Here is a 21,751-nt window from a genome sequence, read left to right on the forward strand (position 1 = left end):
TTAGTCACATTACAGCCTTTTCAAAAATGGATGAATTAAATGTGTCACGCCCTGACCTTAGAGATTCTTATTATTCTCTATGTTTTGTTAGGTCAGGGTGTGACTCGGGTGGGAAAATCTGTGTTTTCTATTTCTTTGTGTTTTTGGCTGAGTATGGTTCCCAATCAGAGGCAGCTGTCTATCGTTGTCTCTGATTGGGGATCATATATAAGTTGCCATTTTCCTTTTGGGTTTTGTGGCATCTTGTTTTCTGTATAGTTTATTTTCCCTTACAGAACTGTGCACTTTCATTTTTGTCGTTGTTATTTTGCTTTTGGTGTCATCAATAAAAAAGTACGATGTACGCCTACAACGCTGCACCTTGGTCCGATCATTCCACAAACGAGAGCCGTAACAAAATGATTGTTTTTCCTCATAAATCTACACACAATACCCCATAATGAGAAAGCAAAAACAGTTCTTAGAAATGTTTGCAAATGTATTAAAAAGGAACAACAGAATATAAGTATTCAGACCCTTTGCTATGAGACTCAACATTTTGATCTGGTGCATGCAGTTTTCATTGATCATCCTTGAGATGTTTCTACAACTTGATTTGAGTCCACCTGTGGTAAATTCAATTGATTGGACATGATTTGGAAAGGCACACACCTGTCTATATAAGGTCCCACAGTTGACAGTGCATGTCAGAGCAAAACCAAGCCAAGTAACAATGTTTGTTGTAACAACAGGGGCAGGTAAACGACAGTTCAAGGCAGGCAGGGGTCGATAATCCAGAGTAGGAGCAAAGGCACATGACAGCAGGCAGGCTCAGGCAGAGTGGTCAGGCGGGCGGGTACAGAGTCAGGACAGACAAGGGTCAAAAACCAGGACAACGAGAAAAAGAGAAGCTGGGAAAAGACAGGAGCTGACAGGACAAACACTGGTAAGCTTGACAAAAGAGACAAACTGGCACAGACAGACAGAAAACACAGGTATTTTTGCTCTCTAAATACCCAGAGGATAAGTGGGGAAGATGGGCGACACCAGGAGGGGGTGGAGACAAACACACGGACAGATGAAACAGATCAGGGCGTGACAGAAACAAGATTCTCTGGTCTGATGAAATCAATATTGAACTCTTTGGCCTGAATGCCAAGCTTCACATCTGGAGAAACATGGCACTGTCCCTACGGTGAAGCATGGTAGTGGCAGCATCATGATGTGGGGCTGTGTTTCTGCGGTAGGGACTGGGAGACTAGTCAGGATCGAGGGGAAAGATGAACGCAGCAAAGTACAGCCTGGCTCCCCCGTCCTCCATCCTGCAGCCAAGCTAATGCCATGCATCCAGGGACTAGGGAGAAACACCCAGAACAAAAGCTCAGTCTTTATCTGCTCTTTGAATGCTTAACACTGCTAAAAGAGTAGCTGATAGAAGGGGCATATAGAGTTGCATCTGAGTTTCTTTGCTTACTCACAATGAGAGGTGAACAAATAGAGGTGAACAAATATGTGTGGTTTTGGTGTCCAGGTGCCCTCTGACAATTAACTAAGATCAGTTTTGCAGATCTCCAGGCATAGTGGTTAAGGTTAGTGAAATGGGAAGGTACACTGATCCTAGATCTGTGTCCCCTAACAGGACTAACAGGAAAACAGATAAATCAAACATGGTTGATATGCACTATTATACACAAACCATATTATGTATTCATGACCTCATGCTATAGTTGGGTAAATATGGCATGTATTATGCATGAGGTACACATAGCCTGACAGTGTAAATATAAATATATAAATCAACATTTAAATATAAATGTGAACACATTAACTTTAGTATGTACACAGTGCTGATCGTTTGGATTTCCTGACAGTGTCCTAGGTAAAGTATGTAGATGTCAGGGTTGTAGTACAGTATCAGTCAATACCATATAGAAGATCACAGAGAAGGGGGATTGAAAGGAGACTGTACTGTCAATGTTAGAGCTGCAAGGACTTTTTCAAGACAAACCCCATTCTTTTTAGCCCCACGTTCCATAAACAAAGACGTTCTGTCACTCATCCTCTCTGTAAGAGCCTGTACTGTAAACACGGTCTCGACAGCTAGGATATAAGCTGTAGGCTACTATATCTATCTAGTACAGGATGTTTGCCATGAAATGAATAGTAATTTCTCTCTGAATGTTTACTCTATGATAAGTGACCAAATGCTAACCCATTGGCCATGTCCATTGGCCATGTCCAATCTTTCTAATATTTGTGCGGAACAAATCACATGAACTCATTCAGATTACCATTAAGTTTATTATGACACTGTTTTCTCAGTTGGTCAAATGCCACTGATGATTTGCTCACGTTGGTGCTGTCAATTCTAGCAGTGGGCATTGAGTCTAAAGGGGCAATTTGCTATAAGGTATTCTATTTTACCCTGTTCTATTCTAGCCGTAGCCTTCTGTATTCATGCGTATTAGAGAGAAATGGTATTAACCTTCTTGACCGGAAAAAATAATATACAAAAAATATGTTTGAGGCTTTAGGCCAGAAGCACTATCAGTAAGACTCTAAGATGACTTTCTATAAATCTCTGAATTGCTGTGAATTGCCCATAAGGTTAGACAAGAGAATGGCACAAGACAATTTCCTCTTTTGATTTACTTACTTACTTATTCATCTATTTATATAAGTATTTGTGCTGAATGAACCCCTTGGAGAGGAATCCTGATTTCCAAGTCCCTTATCAAACATATTACAGAATTATTAAAATGGCAATAAGCAGGACCGTTTCCCTCTCTCCTTAAGGGCCTCATTCAAAGCAAATTAAATCAAAGGACGAAGCATCTACTAAATGTATGATTGCTTTGATAGCATAATGTGTTGTTTTTGTCACAGCAGACCATAGACAAGACAAACTATTCTTCACAGACACTAAAGAAGATAAATGATCTGGTCAAAAGCGGCATTGTTTCAAATAAACTCTTAATATAACTTTGGAGTGTGACTCTGAACATTTCATAATTCATGTCCCAGTTGCAAAGGTTTTAGAAGAGACATCACATTAAAATGTTGACAGGGTAATGATGTGCTTTCAAACACATCAATGAACCGGGCAAGGTGCTAAGACATCCAAGACATCATTCATATCACTGTTAACACAGACACTAGCAGAAAATCAACTGCGTGTGTGTGAGTGTGTGCCTTCCTGCCTGCCTGCCTGCATGCAGGTGTGTGTGCCTACAGTACGTACATGCATGCACTTTAGTATGTGTAAATCAATGACTTAAAGAAGATTCAGCAATGTGTTCGTCTGTGTGTATCCATTTCCCTGACCCTCTCCCGTGTGGACCTTCCTTAATAAGCATGCAGTAAAACACGATGATTTAATAACAACACTCTCTGTTAATCAGAATTCATTTCCATAAATGTAACTGCTGCGTGGTTGTGAGCAGCCACCTCTCCCCTCGTGCCCGCTGTATGCACTCAGCCTGGGTTCAGTGTGTGTGTTTGTGTGTGCCCGCTGTGTGCACCCAAATTTCCATTCTGGGGGGGGGAATTATCGCTTTGATGTTCCCCCGCGCTGCCTGCCACCGGTGCCCCTATAAGCTAGCACTAGGCTGACGCAAGATATGCTACCCTACACTCAGCATAGTTCAGAGCAACACTGGGCTGACGCAAGCTAACGCTACATAACACAAGCTAGCGCTGCTCTACTTACATTGATCACACCCCGGGGATATGAGCACACAGAACAAAACACACTCTTTATTTAAGGAGATACGAGTCTAAAATTAACATGATGATAATGATGATGATTAACCAGGCTTCCAACAGTATAGCCAAGGGGGAATGTTGAATCAAAGAGAGAGGGGGAGGAGAAATGAAGAGGAGGGATTGGAGGTAAGAGAGGAGTGGTGATTGGAAGAGAAGGACAGGGAGAGGGGTGGGACAATTGGGTAGTAGGAGAAGCAGGATGGGAAAGTGGTGGATGAGAAGGGGAGAAAGAAAGAGAAAGCTACTGTTTGTGGAATATTGCGTTCAACACACACACACACACACACACACACACACACACACACACACACACACACACACACACTGAACTCAGATTCAACTTCACGGGGCTTAATCAGAAACCTGATTCTCTTTCAGGCGTGTGGGCGTCACCATAACAGTCTCAGAGAGAGACGGGTGAGAAGGGGGCGGTAGATGCTTTTTGGGCTAATGTTCTACCTTCCCTCCGTTCTAATTTCCTCTCTTCTCCTCTCCTCCTCTCCTCTCCTCTATTCTCCCATCTACTCCTCTCTTCTCTCATCCTCTTCTTTCCTTTCTTCTCCTATCCCATTCACGCCTCTGTTCTCCTCCGTTCCTCTCCTCTCCCATCATCTCCTCTTCTCTCCTCCTGAAACTTTAGGCACATGCTCGTAACTCAGCCTTTCACATACATCATGTTTTAATGTAAATTGGAGATTTGCAAATGATGTACAGATTTATAGTTAGGATTTGTCCCCTACTGAATGCATTAGATAGGGACTGTTCATGTGCACAGAATAGTGTCACTAAGCTACAATTAGAGATGAAGGAAGGAGGGGACAGGAGCTTAAATAGAAACAGGCCATGGTGCTGCAGTATGGTAGATAAAGAGTATTGTGACTTCCACCTCCGTGACTTGAAGAACACGTCAAAGAGCATAAAGAAGAAGCGTGACAAAATTCCTGTCTGGCTCTAAGTCACTGAGCTATTAATGAGGAGGGGGGAAAAAACACATGTGCTTTATCTCTCTACCAACCCCTTTACATGAAAACTGGCACATTTGGGCAGAAACTATCTAATGAAAGAAAAGGAAAGCAGAGCAATCAACAACAAAATACTCCACCTGGACGAATCAGATCTTTTTCCTCAGTATGTCAGAGAAAGTGTTGTGTGTGTGAATGCGTGTGTATGTTTATGGAATGTCCCAGTTTAACAGTAGATCTTGCCAATGGTTAGTGTTCCCAGCATGCAATTGCTCCCCTGTTGCTATATTAAGAGATAAGGAGAGAGAGCTAAAGGGCTAGTCACATACTACCCCTGAATGAGCAGGGGTAGGACAATGTAAATAAAACGCTTAAGAATTTACTCATACGCGTTTGAAAGCCTATCTGCTTTTATGAGAGAGAAACGAGAGAGAGCAGGGGATGTTTAAGTGAGCTATCACTGATTCACTCCCTATTTCTGATTCCCTATTTCTTTTTACCAAACTATAATTCTACTGTTGCTACCAGTGGCGATTTTCTTTTTAACCAGCATGTAAATCTTAGTGGGGAAATCTACCCCATTTTTTGTTTTGATGCATGCCAGCAAAGCCACTACACAACGCTAAACAATACATTAATTGCATCATAACAGTGACAAACGGTGCCCACAAACTGTTAGGGCCGACATAAAGTTGTCCCAACAGCAGAGCTTTCCTTTCAGCACCATGGAGTGAATCCTTACCACCGCTACACCTGGCAATCGGTGGAACCTTGTCTGGCAGCGAAACAGTTCATTCAGCCTCATTTACTGCCTTTTAAAAAAACATACCTGATATGGCTGACTTGCTTAAACAAATGTGGTTTCTAGTGACAGTTGAGGTGTAGAAACTATGGCATGAGGGGACGATGAGCGGATAAGAGGATTTCAATGAAGACGTTAATGAGCGAGCTAAGATGGACATAGTCAATATAACTATTTGTTCAGGAATTGTTTTCTGTACAGCGACAGAATTCACTTTCTTAGCTACAGTGTACATATTTCCCTGGTATTTTACATAATTTATAACGCAGTATACAATACATTTTTGGACTCACCTTGTTGTGCTGTACTTACTTGAACAGGAAGGCGGTGGCAATTTTTGTCATCAAACGTTGTCATCAAAGTCTGGCATTCTCTGGATTTATGGTGCTTTCAAGACAACTGGGGACTCAATAAAAAAACAAGGTTGAATGATGACGTCATGATTCTGAGATTCCCAGTTCCGAGTTTCCTGAGGTTTTTTTACACGCCAGAAGTCATGCTGATTGACAGCATGGCCAATGTATTCAACCTTTTCTGTCCCATGCTGTTGAATGTTTATCCTTTTAAGCTTGGAAAAGAGAACCTTAAACCCAGGTTGGACCACACACCCACTCCACTGAATAAGCAATACAAGGCTAGTGATTGCTTTGCAATGCTTGCAGTTAGCCACTGATTCCTTCCAAACCCTCATTGTTGAATTTGCAATTTTCAACTTGTTGTGTAATGTTTATGTCCAATGGCCGATGATCACCGATACATTTTATCTGTAATTTCTCTTCATATGACAAGGATTGAAAAGGATTTGCCACTAGATTGTCAAAGAAATTCATGACGATGACTGCTTGTCTAGCTTCCTAGCTAATATTTTGATAGTATTATGTTGACATCAGTCCAATCAAAGATACAGTAGATATAACGTGATTTGACGTAATTTTACCTAGATTGTACAATATTTGCCCATTATTCTTTCAAAAATTCTTCAAGCTCTGTCTGTCAAGTTGGTTGATGATCATTGTTCGACAGCCATTTTCAAGTCTTGCCATAGATTTTCAAACCTATTTAAGTAAAAACTGTAAGTAGGCCACTCAGGAACATTCAATGTCCTCTTGATAAGCAACTCCAGTGTATATTTGACCTTGTGTTTTAGGCTATTGTGCTGCGGAAAGGTGCATTTTTCTCCTGGTCTATGTTGGAAATCAGACTGAACCAGGCTTTCCTCTAGGATTTTGCCTTTCCTAGATGTTATAGATGCTGTCTGTCTGGTAGATGCAATACAAGTCTGTCAATCTGGTAGATGCTATACAAATCTGTCTGTCTGGTAGATGCAATATAAGTCTGTCTGTCTGGTAGATGTTATACAAGTCTTTCTGTCTGGTAGATGCTGTACAAGTCTGTCTGTCTGGTAGATGCTATACATGTCTGTCTGTCTGTCTGGCTGATGCAATACAAGTCAGTCTATCTGGTAGATGTTATAAAGGCAGTCTGTCTGGTAGATGCTATACATGTCTGTCTATCTGGTAGATGTTATAAAGGCAGTCTGTCTGGTAGATGCTATACATGTCTGTCTATCTGGTAGATGCTATACATGTCTGTCTGTCTATCTGGTAGATGCTATAAATATATTTCTGTCTGAAAGATGCTATACAATTATGTCTGTCTGGTAGATGCATGTCTGTCTGTCTATCTTCTAGATGCTATAAATATCTGTCTGTCTGAAAGATGCTATACGATTCTGTCTGTCTGGTAGATTCTTATAAAGGCTCTCTGTCTGGTAGATTTTATAAAGCCTGTCTGTCTGATAGATGCAAAACAACTCTGTCTGTCTGGTAGATGCTATACAAGTATGTCTGTCTGGTAGACGCTATACAAGTCTGTCTGTCTGGTAGATGCTGTACAAGTCTGTCTGTCTGGTAGATGCTATACAAGTCTGTCTGTCTGGTAGATGTTATAAAGGCTGTCTGTCTGGTAGATGCTATACAAGTTTGTCTGTCTGGTAGAATGAATACAAGTATGTCTGTCTGGTAGATGCTATACAAGTCTGTCTGTCTGGTAGATGCTATACAAGTCTGTCTGTCTGGTAGATGCTATACAAGTCTGTCTGTCTGGTAGATGCTATACAAGTTTGTCTGTCTGGTAGATGTTATAAAGGCTGTCTGTCTGGTAGATGCTATACAAGTTTGTCTGTCTGGTAGATGTTATAAAGGCTGTCTGTCTGGTAGATGCTATACAAGTTTGTCTGTCTGGTAGAATGAATACAAGTATGTCTGTCTGGTAGATGCTATACAAGTCTGTCTGTCTGGTAGATGCTATACAAGTCTGTCTGTCTGGTAGATGCTATACAAGTCTGTCTGTCTGGTAGATGTTATAAAGGCTGTCTGTCTGGTAGATGCTATACAAGTTTGTCTGTCTGGTAGAATGAATACAAGTATGTCTGTCTGGTAAATGCTATACAAGTCTGTCTGTCTGGTAGATGCTATTCAAGTCTGTCTGTCTGGTAGATGCTATTCAAGTCTGTCTGTCTGGTAGATGCTATACAAGTCTGTGTGTCCGGTAGATGCTATACAAGTCTGTATGTCTGTCTGTCTGTCTGTCTGTCTGTCTGTCTGTCTGTCTGTCTGTCTGTCTGTCTGTCTGTCTGTCTGTCTGTCTGTCTGTCTGTCTGTCTGTCTGTCTGTCTGTCTGGTAGATGCTATACAAGTCTGTCTGTCTGGTAGATGCTATACAAGTCTGTCTGTCAGGTAGATTAAATTCAAGTCTGTCTGTCTGGTAGATGCTATACAAGTCTGTCTGTCTGTCTGGTAGATGCTATACAAGTCTGTCTGTCTGTCTGGTAGATGCTATACAAGTCTGTCTGTCTGTCTGGTAGATGATATTCAAGTCTGTCTGTATGTCTGGTAGATGCTATACAAGTCTGTCAGTCTGGTAGATGCTATACAGGTCTGTCTGTCTGGTAGCTGGTTTCCCCTGTGTGTGAGTATGTCTGTAAGCCAGTGGGTTTTTTATTCAAGTCTATCTGTTTTGTAGCTGCTTATCTCTGTATGTCTGCGTTGCTGTGTTTGATGAGTAGGTGTGTGTGTCGATTAGATGGGTGTGTCTGGAGATAGCTGTACTCGATGTCCCCTATCCCCTGTCTCTTCTCTGTGTGCTTCAATCTCCGGACGTAGGCACGGCCAATCTTGTTAAGTGAGACTCAGTGGCTCTAAATATTTGCTAAACACTAACTTTTCAGGGGCTGATAGGCTGTCAAAGGTTCAGTTGTATCAAACTACTACACAATTAAACGTTCTATGCTGTGCATCCACCTTACAGATCCTTCTCGATGAGTCACGAAGCCAGGATCCCAGCCACCACATTCAGCAATGTGTGTGTATGTGTGTGTGAGTGTGTGTGGCCTCACATTTTAGCCTGGGGTGTCTCCAGGGTGTTGGGTTGTAGAGCGCTGCACGCATACCTAGACCCAGCCTCACACACTCTCACAGAACACTTTACCTGACTGCTAGTACCACATAGACACAATGACCCAGCATCACTATTTAAGAACCCTACCAGTCTCGCGACAATTCCCTCTTCATGTTTTTCCTCCTTCTCCTCCTCCCATTCCATCCTGTCATCCTCCACTCTCCTGTTGAGAATGCAACTATCCCAATTCAAAAATAAATGGATCCTTGTGTGTGTGTGTGTGTGTGTGTGTGTGTGTGTGTGTGTGTGTGTGTGTGTGTGTGTGTGTGTGAGCGTGTGTGTGAGCGTGTGTGTGAGTGAGCGTGTGTTTGAGTGAGCGTGTGTTTGAGTGAGCATGTGTTTGAGTGAGCATGTGTGTGTGTTTGAGTGAGCGTGTGTGTGTGTGTTTGAGTGAGCGTGTGTGTGTGTGTTTGAGTGAGCGTGTGTGTGTTTGAGTGAGCATGTGTGTGTGTGTGTTTGAGTGAGCGTGTTTGAGTGAGCGTGTCTGTGTGTTTGAGTGAGCGTGTCTGTGTGTTTATGTGTGTGTGTGTGTGTTTGGGATCTGGTCGTGTCTGGCGTGATTGGCTGGTGTATCATTCCGTGACTGGGCCTTGCATCAGACCAGCAGAGAGCGAGGGGTGAGAGGGAGAGAGAGGGGAGAGAGAGCTGGGTTAACGGGTGAGGCAGGGAGAGAGCACTCATGAATGAAACATAGAGGGTAATGAAACGTGTAGCTTAACACTCAGACTCACACACACACACACTATCAGACTCAGCCCAAACACCAACACATGCAAATATACTGACAGAATTCTCACAGCAGAATCAAATGGACGATGGTAGAGAGTAGAAATATCAACAAAGTACTAGGATTGCCACCCCTCCCCCATTAGAATATACGGCGCATAATGTCTGCCAATGACAACCATTAAAGAGTCAAGGAGTGCATACTGTGTAGGTCATAGGGCCATGGGCAGTGGTGCAGAGGTGACATGGCAGGTTATAGGAGGTTGTAGTCTAATTCTAATTAGGTCTGTTTATTGGGTAAATAAGCTAACACTAATTGGAGGTCAGGGACATTTCAGGAAATCTCAACCACTGGCATCTGCTACACACACACACACACACACACACACACACACACACACACCCTCTCTCTCTTTCTCTCAAAACAAAATCAACCACACACACACACCCTCTCTTTCTCTCAAAACAAAATCAACCACACAAGCACACAAACACAGATAATTGGATACAACCCCCCCCTCCCTCCACACACACACACACACACACACACACACACACACACACACACACACACACACACACACACACACACACACACACACACACACACACACACACACACACACACACACACACACACACACACACACACACACACACACACACACACAGTCTGTAGACATTAGCAATGTCTCTCTAGGATGGATTGTTTCATGACAAGGATTCTGCTGCATAAATGAAGTGGCCACATTACTGGGAATGTTATCATGATTTTAACAGTGCTGCCTTTAGGTAAATGTTCAACTTGCCATGTTGTGTTGACATCACAAACACAGTTATAACAGTCACCCATCTTTGAGTGTGTGTTTGTGTGTGTGTATGTGTGCATGCATCCACATGTGGCATGTCTGTCTATAAAGAGTCACTCCTGTCACCCTCCCTACTACGGACTAGACGCTGACCGGGAGGGAAACATGCAGACAGATGTTCGAAGGGGAAAATCATCAAGCACAGAGAACCCCAGCAGGATAAAAAGACACAAAAGCTTTCACTTTTCTCCCGGCTGCTAAGAGCAGGATTAGGGCTTCTTACCACAGAACAATGGGCAGACTGTTGTGCTGATAACGAGGTGTTAATCAGCAATGCTTTCTCCCTCTCTTTCTCCTTCCCCTTCCGGCATTGGAGGCTCAAATCTGCTTTGTGCTCCTCTTAACTCCTAAATAGGAGAATGGATGATGGATTTGGTCCCTTTATTGAATGTCCTAACTGTCAAAACAAAATGTAATAGCGGTAATCAGGAATTAAGCACCACTGAAGTGGACAGCAACACAATTCGGTTCAGCACAAGTTCAGGACCTGGACAGTGTGGACAGTGACCGTCTCACAAGACTGGACAGGGAGTACACTGCAACTAAAATAGAACTCTTCATTGTATCTACAGTCACATGTCTGTATCATGACTTTCTTGTGATAGATGTCTGTATAATTGTTTCAGCAGCAGTATGTAATGTGTATCCGGATGTGTGTGTTATGGCTTTTTTTGGTAATTAGGTGAAGTCCAGTATAACAGCAGACCAAGCTGCTCTCATCTCCTCCTTCTATCTTCATGCCTCACTGGTCTAACACTGTCTGGAGCACTTCAAGTGTGTGTATATGTATGTGTGCGTGTGTGCGTGCGTGCGTACGTGCGTACGTGCGTGTGTGTGTGCTGAAGGGGGGTAGGTAGGTAGGTGTGATAACCAACACTCAGAAATGAAAGTTTAGCCCTGGAGAGGACTTGACACGCAATATCTCCTTCCTCAGTGACAGGCACACACACAACCACACACACAGCTGCCATGATGAAGGGTAGGCAACCACTGGGCTTTGAGAGACGCCAGAGAAGGAGATAGATCTGTGTGTGTATGTGTCTGAAACACACAGACGTCTTACCATAGCTTGGTTAGAGTATAGGAGGAGTATACAAAGAAGACACAGACTCTAAATAGTTAACGAGGTGCAGACTTACTGATCAGGGCTTTTTTCACCACACACAGCTGGGAACAACAGGATGTAAACTCAGCAAGAAAGACGAGATGAAGACAAATGCACTTTTACTGAAGACAATATGCTTTATTTTCCAGGGTGCCAGTCTGTCTCTGAAACTGAATTGTCATATGATTTAATCCGGAGACCAGGTATGCTCAGTAACATCAATGACGTGGCAGAGAGAAGTAGAAACCTGTAGGGGAGTGGGATTGGTCTATGGGACGTTTTCACAGTTGTTTTGATATCCTAAAACTTTAAAGATCAACTCACTCTGTCTACCACTCATCCCCATGCCCATCACCATCCCCATGACAATTACCATCCCCATCCCCATGCCCATCACCATCCCCATGACAATCACCATCCCCATCCCCATGCCCATCACCATCCCCATGCCCATCCCCATCACTATCCTCATCACCATCAGCATCCCCATGCCCATCCCCATGCCTATCCCCATCACTATCCCAATGCCCATCACCATCCCCATGCCCATCCCCATGCCCATCACCATCTCCATGCCCATCCCCATGCCCATCCCCATCACTATCCCCACACCCATGCCCATCACCATCCCCATGCCCATCACCATCCCCATGCCTATCCCCACTCCCATGCCCATACCCATCACCATCCCCATGCCCATCCCCATCCCCATCACCATCCCCATGCCCATCACCATCCCCATGCCTATCCCCACTCCCATGCCCATACCCATCACCACCCCCATGCCCATCCCCATGCCCATCACCATCCCCATGCCCATGCCCATGCCCAGGCCCATCACCATCCCCATGCCCATCACCATTTCGATCAACATCCCCATGCCCATCACCATCCCCATACCCATCACCATCCCCATGCCTATCCCCATCACTATCCCCATGCCCATCACCATGCCCATGCCCATGCCCAGGCCCATCACTATCCCCATGCCCATCACCATCATCATCCCCACACCCATGCCCATACCATCACCATCCCCATGCCCATGCCCATGCCCATGCCCATACCCATACCCATCACCATCCCCATGCCTATCCCCATCACTATCCCCATGCCCATCACCATCCCCATCACCATCCCCATGCCTATCCCAATCACCATGCCCATCCCCACCACCATGCCCATCACCATGCCCATCCCCATCACCATGCCCATCCCCATGCCCATCCCCATTCCCATCCCCATCACCATGCCCATCACCATTCCCATGCCCAACCTCATCACCATGCCCATATCCATCACCAAGCCTATCCCCATCCCCATCACCATGCCCATCACCATCACCATGCCTATCCCCATCCCCACCACCATGCCCATCCCCATACCCATCACCATCCCCATACCCATCACCATCCCCATGCCTATCCCCATCACTATCCCCATGCCCATCACCATGCCCATGCCCAGGCCCATCACCATCCCCATGCCCATCACCATCCCCATGCCTATCCCCATCACTATCCCCATGCCCATCACCATCACCATCCCCACACCATGCCCATACCATCACCATCCCAAATCACCATCACCATGCCCATCCCCATCACCATGCCCATCCCCATGCCCATCCCCATTCCCATCCCCATCACCATGCCATCACCATTCCCATCCCCATCACCATCCCCATGCCCAACCTCATCACCATGCCCATATCCATCACCAAGCCTATCCCCATCCCCATCACCATGCCCATCACCATCACCATGCCTATCCCCATCCCCACCACCATGCCCATCCCCATACCCATCACCATCCCCATACCCATCACCATCCCCATGCCTATCCCCATCACTATCCCCATGCCCATCACCATGCCCATGCCCAGGCCCATCACCATCCCCATGCCCATCACCATCCCCATGCCTATCCCCATCACTATCCCCATGCCCATCACCATCACCATCCCCACACCATGCCCATACCATCACCATCCCAAATCACCATCCCCATGCCCATCACCATCCCCATGCCTATCCCCATCACTATCCCCATGCTGATCACCATCCCCATCCCCATGCCTATCCCCATCACCATGCCCATCCCCACCACCATGCCCATCACCATGCCCATCACCATGCCCATCACCATGCCCATCCCCATCCCCATCCCCATGCCCAACCTCATCACCATGCCCATATCCATCACCAAGCCTATCCCCATCCCCATCACCATGCCCATCACCATCACCATGCCTATCCCCATCCCCACCACCATGCCCATCCCCATGCCCATCACCATCCCCATACTCATCACCATCCCCATGCCTATCCCCATCACTATCCCCATGCCCATCACCATGCCCATGCCCATGCCCATGCCCAGGCCCATCTCCATCCCCATGCCCATCACCATCCTCATGCCTATCCCCATCACAATCCCCATGCCCATCACCATCACCATCCCCACACCCATGCCCATCACCATCACCATCCCCATGCCCATGCCCATGCCCATCCCCATCCCCATCACCATCCCCATGCCCATCACCATCCCCATGCCTATCCCCATCACTATCCCCATGCCCATTACCATCCCCATCCCCATGCCTATCCCCATCACCATGCCCATCCCCACCACCATGCCCATCACCATGCCCATCCTCATCACCATGCCCATCCCCATTCCCATCCCCATCACCATGCCCATCACCATGCCCATCCCCATCCCCATCCCCATGCCCAACCTCATCACCATGCCCATATCCATCACCAAGCCTATCCCCATCCCCATCACCATGCCCATCACCATCACCATGCCTATCCCCATCCCCACCACCATGCCCATGCCCATCACCATGCCTATCCCCATCCCCACTACCATGTCTATCACCATGCCCATCACCATGCCCATCACCATGTCCATCCCCATCACCATGTCCATCCCCATGCCCATCACCATGCCCATCACCATGCCTATCACCATCACCATGCCTATCACCATGACTATCACCATGCCCATCACTATGCCCATGCCTATCCCATCCACATGCCCATCACCATGCCCATGCCCATCACCACGCCCATCACCATGCCCATCACCATACCTATCACCATGCCTATCCCCATCCCCATGCCCAGTCGTTTGTCCATAGACGACAGTAACTAGTTTTGGAAGTCTATACCCGAGAGACACATTGAAAGGTCCCACCGCTTCAGTTGAAAGGCTTCTAAAAGGCTTCTCCTCCCTAATAGTTGCGGCTCAAGTAAGCCCTTATTTTGAGATGGACTGACCCCAGCTGCCTTGGAGACGTCTCCAGGCAGCTTGTTAGCACTTTGTAACGATGTACGCTGAGAGTAGGGAAACAAGTTCAGGGAGTGAATACATTTAATTAATAAATGAACAAAACAAGAAACACGAACAGGGAAACCAACATGAAACAGCACCAATGACGACTGAGGAAGGAACCAAAGGGAGTGACATATAAAGGGCAGGTAATCAAGGACGTGATGGAATCCAGGTGAGTGTCATTATGCGCGTAACATCGGTGACAGGTGTGTGCCATAATGAGCAGCCTGGTGACCTAGAGGCTGGAGAGGGAGCACACGTGACACACTTAGTCAGGCTTTGAGTGTGTAACAGTACAGATGATGAGAATCCTCTCCGCTGGCTCAATCTGAGGGACAATTTCAACAACACTAAAATATGGTGCTAGATTATAAAATAGCATTGTCTATATTTGTTAGGAAATGTATGCCTACTCCAAAACTGTGATGTCAGTGTATTGATGATTTATGCCGGTTGAGAATGTACAATAGCAGCATGGATATAAGGTTGAGTCACATACTGTTGTATCTTATGTTATTTCAAGAAAATAGATCTAACAGAAACTACACAGGACAGTGAGACAGAGACATACCCTCACATACACCCATGCATGACACACACACACTTTGTGACTGAACAGACCCATTGACATCCACCCAGACCCCAGGGCTACAAATGACCCTGTCATCCACCAAGCAGAGCATCATCAATGTTCCCACATAAAATATGTGAGCTGTGAAGGAGGGACTGAAGAGGTTCTGTACGGTGCAGGCCAGCCAGTGTGGGTGAATACCAGTGTGAGTGAATACCAGTGTGGGTAAATACCAGTGTGAGTGAATACCAGTGTGGGTAAATACCAGTGTGAGTGAATACCAGTGTGAGTGAATACCAGTGTGAGTGAATACCAGTGTGGGTGAATACAAGTGTGGGTGAATACAAGTGTGGGTGAATACCAGTGTGGGTGAATACCAGTGTGAGTGAATACCAGTGTGAGTGAATACTTGTCCTGTGACCATATGTAATGAATGGGGAACATTATGAACTCCTTACAGGCCATAAGATGACAGGCCAATCTGCTGAGTATGCATCACAGAAAAATCAGAGAGAGGAGCAGAAACTCTGGTGTTGACACGCACACACACACACACAGCCCTCAGCTAGTGTCTCCCAATGGAAAAACAAGTAGGTTTCTACTTCTTATTTTTTACTGGGTCTGTTATTTGTCAGACCACATCCTGAGGCAAAGGATAAAAAATTAGCTTTTCTTTAAAAACTACGCACAGACCCGCACATGCACATGCACGCACACACAAATACATACACACACACACACACACACACACACACACACACACACACACACACAAATACAAATACACACACACACACACACACATACTACACACACTGGTATTATCCTTAAACTTTTCTAACGCGTAATTGGAATGAATTTGCATACATTCTAATTTCTAAATGTAAGCACTGAACTTTTTAATTATAGGAAACCTTGAGTCTGTGTGAGTCAATGAGTTAATGTGTGTATGGAGACGTGTTTAGAGGAAGGGAGAGCACCTTTGCCAAACGCAGCCCATAGGCAGCTGTCCAACAGATGTGGACACACACATACACACACCATACACAAACACAGACACACAGCTACTACAGACCCATTGGGACAGTACATTCCTTTTGGTATTTCCGTGACACAGGCGATCATAACTAAACTCATTAGCGTAAGGCAAACAGATGCCCTGGCGCATCTGATACACACAGAGAAACAGGATGACACTCTATGGGTTTACAGGGAGTTCATCACATCCTCAAACACCCTCAGCTACAGAAGCTTCCTGATGATAGTTACTACATGGTAGCCATATCGTCGAGAGAGGAGAGGACAAAAGAAGAGCTGGATGGTCACCTTGGCCAGAGGCTTCGATTAAGGGCACCATTAGTAATAATACATAACAATCTGCTCCATAACCCCTCCTGCCCAGGCTCACAGTTGCCAAGGGCACGGATTACCATAGAAACCAATTTGAAGGGAGCATGTCACCAAAGCAGCAATTTCAGACTGGAGGGAAATGAGACCTCAAGTCATTATTCTGCCTGACATTTGTCTGGATGTGCTCAAACAGTGGTCCCCCAGGTCGCTCCCGTGGTATTAGACTGATATATGTAGATATGCATCTCAAGGAAATATTAGAGCATCACAGGCCTGGATATAGCAACACGATCCAATTATTGATGGTCTGATCTGTAATTAAAACAGTCAACGGGTGGTGCCCAGACAGTCCTGAATGACTGAAGGGCAGTGTACATCTCCGCAAAACCAAAGAAGATTTTTTTTGTTTGTCACATTGTGACATTTCAGGTCAAATGTGCTTGTACGTAGTTTTTGTCTCACGAGAGAACCAATGGGTTGCAACTTTAACTATACTACAGTTATTTACAAAACTGTAGAAATTAGCGATTGGCAAGCCCACAGCATTGTCACCGGACCCAAAAACAAGTAACAAGGCTGTAGACAAGACTCTGCTTAATATCCCCCATCACCCAGTGCTTCTACATAGAAAGATAGGTTTGATCCTAAAGGCAGCCAAATTGATTTCCCTTAAAACGCAACTTAAAAGATACAGTTTTGTTTGCTATTTCAAAGTATGTTGTACAGCAGCATTATCAAACCCTCCTATGTAATGGTCACGCATTCCCTGGCCCAGTAAAGAGGACCAACCCGCACCATGTTGAAAAAGTAACAATTACATGAAAAATAGAGAACCCTCTGCACAGCTCTCTCGTTCACTCCATTCTCCTCTGAGTTAAAGCACAGAGATCAATCATCTGCTGTGAAGTGGAGAGGGCACCTTGAAAACCCGGTATTTATTTGTTTGAAACATTCCCTCTCTTTCTTGTCCTCTTGCTAGCCACGGGGGATCCGGCCATTGAATTTTACTTCAATGCGTTGGCCTTTAACCCATGGGGGACGTGGCGTCCCTCTCACTGCCGTTCCCAGTCAGGTGCAACTGGGGGAAACTGCCAGCACTCTCACCCACACAGAGTCATTTACATATTTTAAAAGAGAAAATATATGTATTTTTTAATCCAACTTCTGGAAAAACTTGTTGAGCTGGACTATTGATTGGCTGAATTCTCTCCATGCCCAGAATTAATTGAACTCTTGTAATATTGTATGTGTGCAAAAGTTCAGCTGTGATTAGGCCGATCTGGGGCAACTATCTGACTGTCAAATAACATGACAAGTTCTCTCCATTTCTTGTGCACGAGAATGTGTTGCATGAGAGATATCAAGGGCTCTGTACTGTTTGCAGACGGACTGCTTTGCTGTAATTAAGCCAGAGCCTCCCATGGTGGCACTGTCAAACAATGCAGTTTGTCAGCAGGACACCAGTCTCTCTGTGCATTAAAACGTGCCTTAGGACAGATAACTTCAGATAGATACTGCCTTTTAATTGTATTGTCCCATATTTACTGTGCAAAATACACTGCTGTGTACGGGCATTTTAAGCAAGGATCATGTATACCATGAATCATGTTATTATCTGGATAGCTGGAGCTACAATAAATAAACATACACAGCTATAATATCACTGTAATTGAAATCCCTCTCCTTCTCTGCTCCATCCTGCTTCCTGTGAATGACATAAACTCAGGCCAGAATGTGGCAGATGGGTGCAACACAGGTGTCGTGTAAACCATTGGTAACTAGGCTACAGCCTCCCCTGACTGTTCTTAGCAACATCAGAAAGTAAAAGTGGATCATAAGTTTCCATCTGCACCGCCAGTGGCATCTTAACCAGAGCACTAATCTGTTTGACATTCAGGATTTTAATAGGAGTCATGGTGGCATCAGAACTTCCAAGACCCTGACATTCTAGCGAGAATGCAAATTCGAATGTTATTGTTGTGTAATGTTTCGTGAAAATATGGAGGAGAGCCGAACTAATATCCCTTTTAGACATATGGAATGTGGTGCCTTGAAAGCACCTCGGCTACTGCATGTTTGTTTGTCTGATAGGGTACATTACGGATTTTTAAATGCTGCCACGAAACCTTCTCTGAAGAGTTTAGAAGCGCCACTGAACAGGCATTTAAATTGTCTGTGAAGGAATAGGGGCTAACGTCCATCACTAGGCAACCAGAACTGTCAATCAAAATATATCGAGCTGCCTATGCGCAGCCTGCCTCTGCACAGACCACTCACTCCTAAGACAAACACATCTACCCGACCATAAAAAAACTGCAGGAAAACAATACGAAAGTACATCAACATTTATTATTATCAGGGAAACAGTACCAAACACTCTATGCCGGAGCAGAATTCTACTGTTTGAAAAGGTACAGACGCTGCTGATGTGGCACTTTGTTTATTGTCTGAAAGGTTATCAATTGTCACTAATCAACCCTTTACTGTTTTGGCTTCCTATGTATGAAAAGGGTAAAGTAAACTCACCCCATTCCGTACAAATGTGCAACTATTTCTGTCTTACAATCTCTCTCCACCAGGTGTAGCACTTCTCTCATCCTTTAAAAACAAGAAATGGACAGTGACGGGGTAAGGGGGGGATACCTAGTCATTTTTTGCGTCCTCACTGCTTGTGATCATCATTCTCAAATCCGCTGTTTACTTCTAAGATCACTTTAGCACCACCCTAAAAATCTGATTCAAATTCGACACAAACCTTCTAATAGGTATGTCTTGGCACATTATAAAAACTCTTTATAGTGTCCTATTTACATTTTAGCGGCGATAAGGTGATTAGTTGGACAGATCGAGTGAAAAAAAGCAATTTTCCCACACAACATCTCTACTTCTCACTATCACGCATTTGTTTCGTTTCCCCACCCGCCATTTTTAAAAAGACCCGACGTGGCTCATTGCCTTCTTGAATCATGCAGAAATGGGCAGCGTGGGGGTCATGCAATTGATTCTGTTGGAAAGGGGAGAAATTGTGCTTTACAATGGTATTGACATTACAGTTGATCTGGAAGTATTACGTTTTGGGGGGGCTAAAATAAGGTCAATTGTACAGACCAAGGCGATGTACAAAAGTGAGTGAGTTTACGTTACAATAATAATGTTTCTGGGCCAATGTTGTTTACAATCAGTTGCTACAGTAGCTTAGTTATTAGTTACTGTAGAGTTCTGTAGATATATAGATATGTAGACATAGTTCTGTAGATATTATGTTGAATAATAAACTACATTCATTAATTTGACTCCATTATTATGTGAATAAATGCAACAGGCACTGTGCTTCTCTGGAGGATCTAGCAAAATAGCGAATCATTTCATTACTCCTTATGACTATAATAAGACTATCTTGCACTTTATGCCATTATTAAGAGGCTAGAAACTGTACAAATAGCTAATCATGGCAACTAATGGTCTAGCATTAATTTATTGAGTCAAGTAGATCAGGGATGTCAAGGTGGAACCCAAACATATGATATGTGTAGTTTAAATAACAACTACAAATATACCTACTAAATTATGAACTTATAGTCAATCAAATAATTACTTTGTAAAATGAGGAATTAATTTACTCAATTCAACTAATCGGATTTATTAGTCACAAAATAATTAACACTCAGGTAATTACAGTGTCCATTAAATACATGATGCATTACAGAATATACTGAGTAAATGACTATCAACTAAATAAGAATTAACATGGTTGCTCCTGTCTTCAGTTCAGAATAATCTTTAAGAAAAAAACGGAGTGTGTCTGATACACACAGGAGCTTGCTAAGAAATTCTCAAAGTATGAACAAATTCACTGCCCTTTTAACTAAATTCAAGCTTGGACTCACCCCAAACCTGAATTAAAACGTCTTTGCACTTTGCTAGTGAAAACAAATGGCAGGAACAACACACCAACATTCTAATCAACTCAATTTGAATGTTATGACCAAACACCAGTAATGTTCCTGATAGCCAGTCAACCAACATACAATTTAAATCATCCTGCCACTTTAAAATGTGTTAACCAGAAAACATATAATGCTATAAAACATTTTTACCGCTCTTTAAAGAAACACAACAATTTAATTCACATTTTATTTAGCTAGGCAAGTCAGTTAAGAACAAATTATTATTTTCATTGACAGCCTAGGAACAGTGATAGCCCACAGATGATTAGCCATCCAAACAATGTAATAAATCGCAAGACGCATCTTCACCACTGGCCTTCATCATCATTCACATTTCTTCACTCGTTTTTTTGACTAAAGTTCCATGTAATTACAGTATTCTATGTCAGCCTTTTTTCTGAAGTGGGTCGCGACGCGTCAGAGTAAAAGTATAAATATTTCATTAATTACTGGAATTGATTTGGCAAAGTGCATCTTTTGTTATTCTTATCTCTTACTTTTATTTTAAATGTTTTACTTTTCTAGGTATTTTCTTAACTGCATTGTTGGTTAAGGGCCTGTAAGTAAGCATTTCACTGTTGTATTTGGCGCATGTGACAAATACATTTGATTTGGCCAAGTGCATCTGCGCTCTCTGTTCAGTGCGGTCCCTACTCGCTTTTTTCTGCAGTTTCCTTGAAGATCACTCTGCGACATACATGATGCAGCACTGTCAGCCATTGACTTGTCATTCCCACTCGCAATCACTCACCGATGTCATCATATGGACTCATGCTAGCCACAAGTTCTGACTCTTTTCAATTGTCATGAAACGCAAATAAAGCGATGTATGAAAGAGAGAGAAACTCAAACTTTGAGAAATAACGAGGAG

At 44.2% G+C, this 21,751-nt stretch overlaps 1 pseudogene; it reads left to right on the forward strand.

Annotated features, from left to right (window-relative positions):
* The first annotated feature begins 12,706 nt into the window (after positions 1-12,706).
* The window catches only part of LOC118965357, a 22,790-nt pseudogene continuing 13,745 nt past the window's right edge, over positions 12,707-21,751 (forward strand).

Source organism: Oncorhynchus mykiss, chromosome 7 (genome assembly GCF_013265735.2).
Source record: "Oncorhynchus mykiss isolate Arlee chromosome 7, USDA_OmykA_1.1, whole genome shotgun sequence".
Lineage (NCBI taxonomy): Eukaryota > Metazoa > Chordata > Actinopteri > Salmoniformes > Salmonidae > Oncorhynchus > Oncorhynchus mykiss.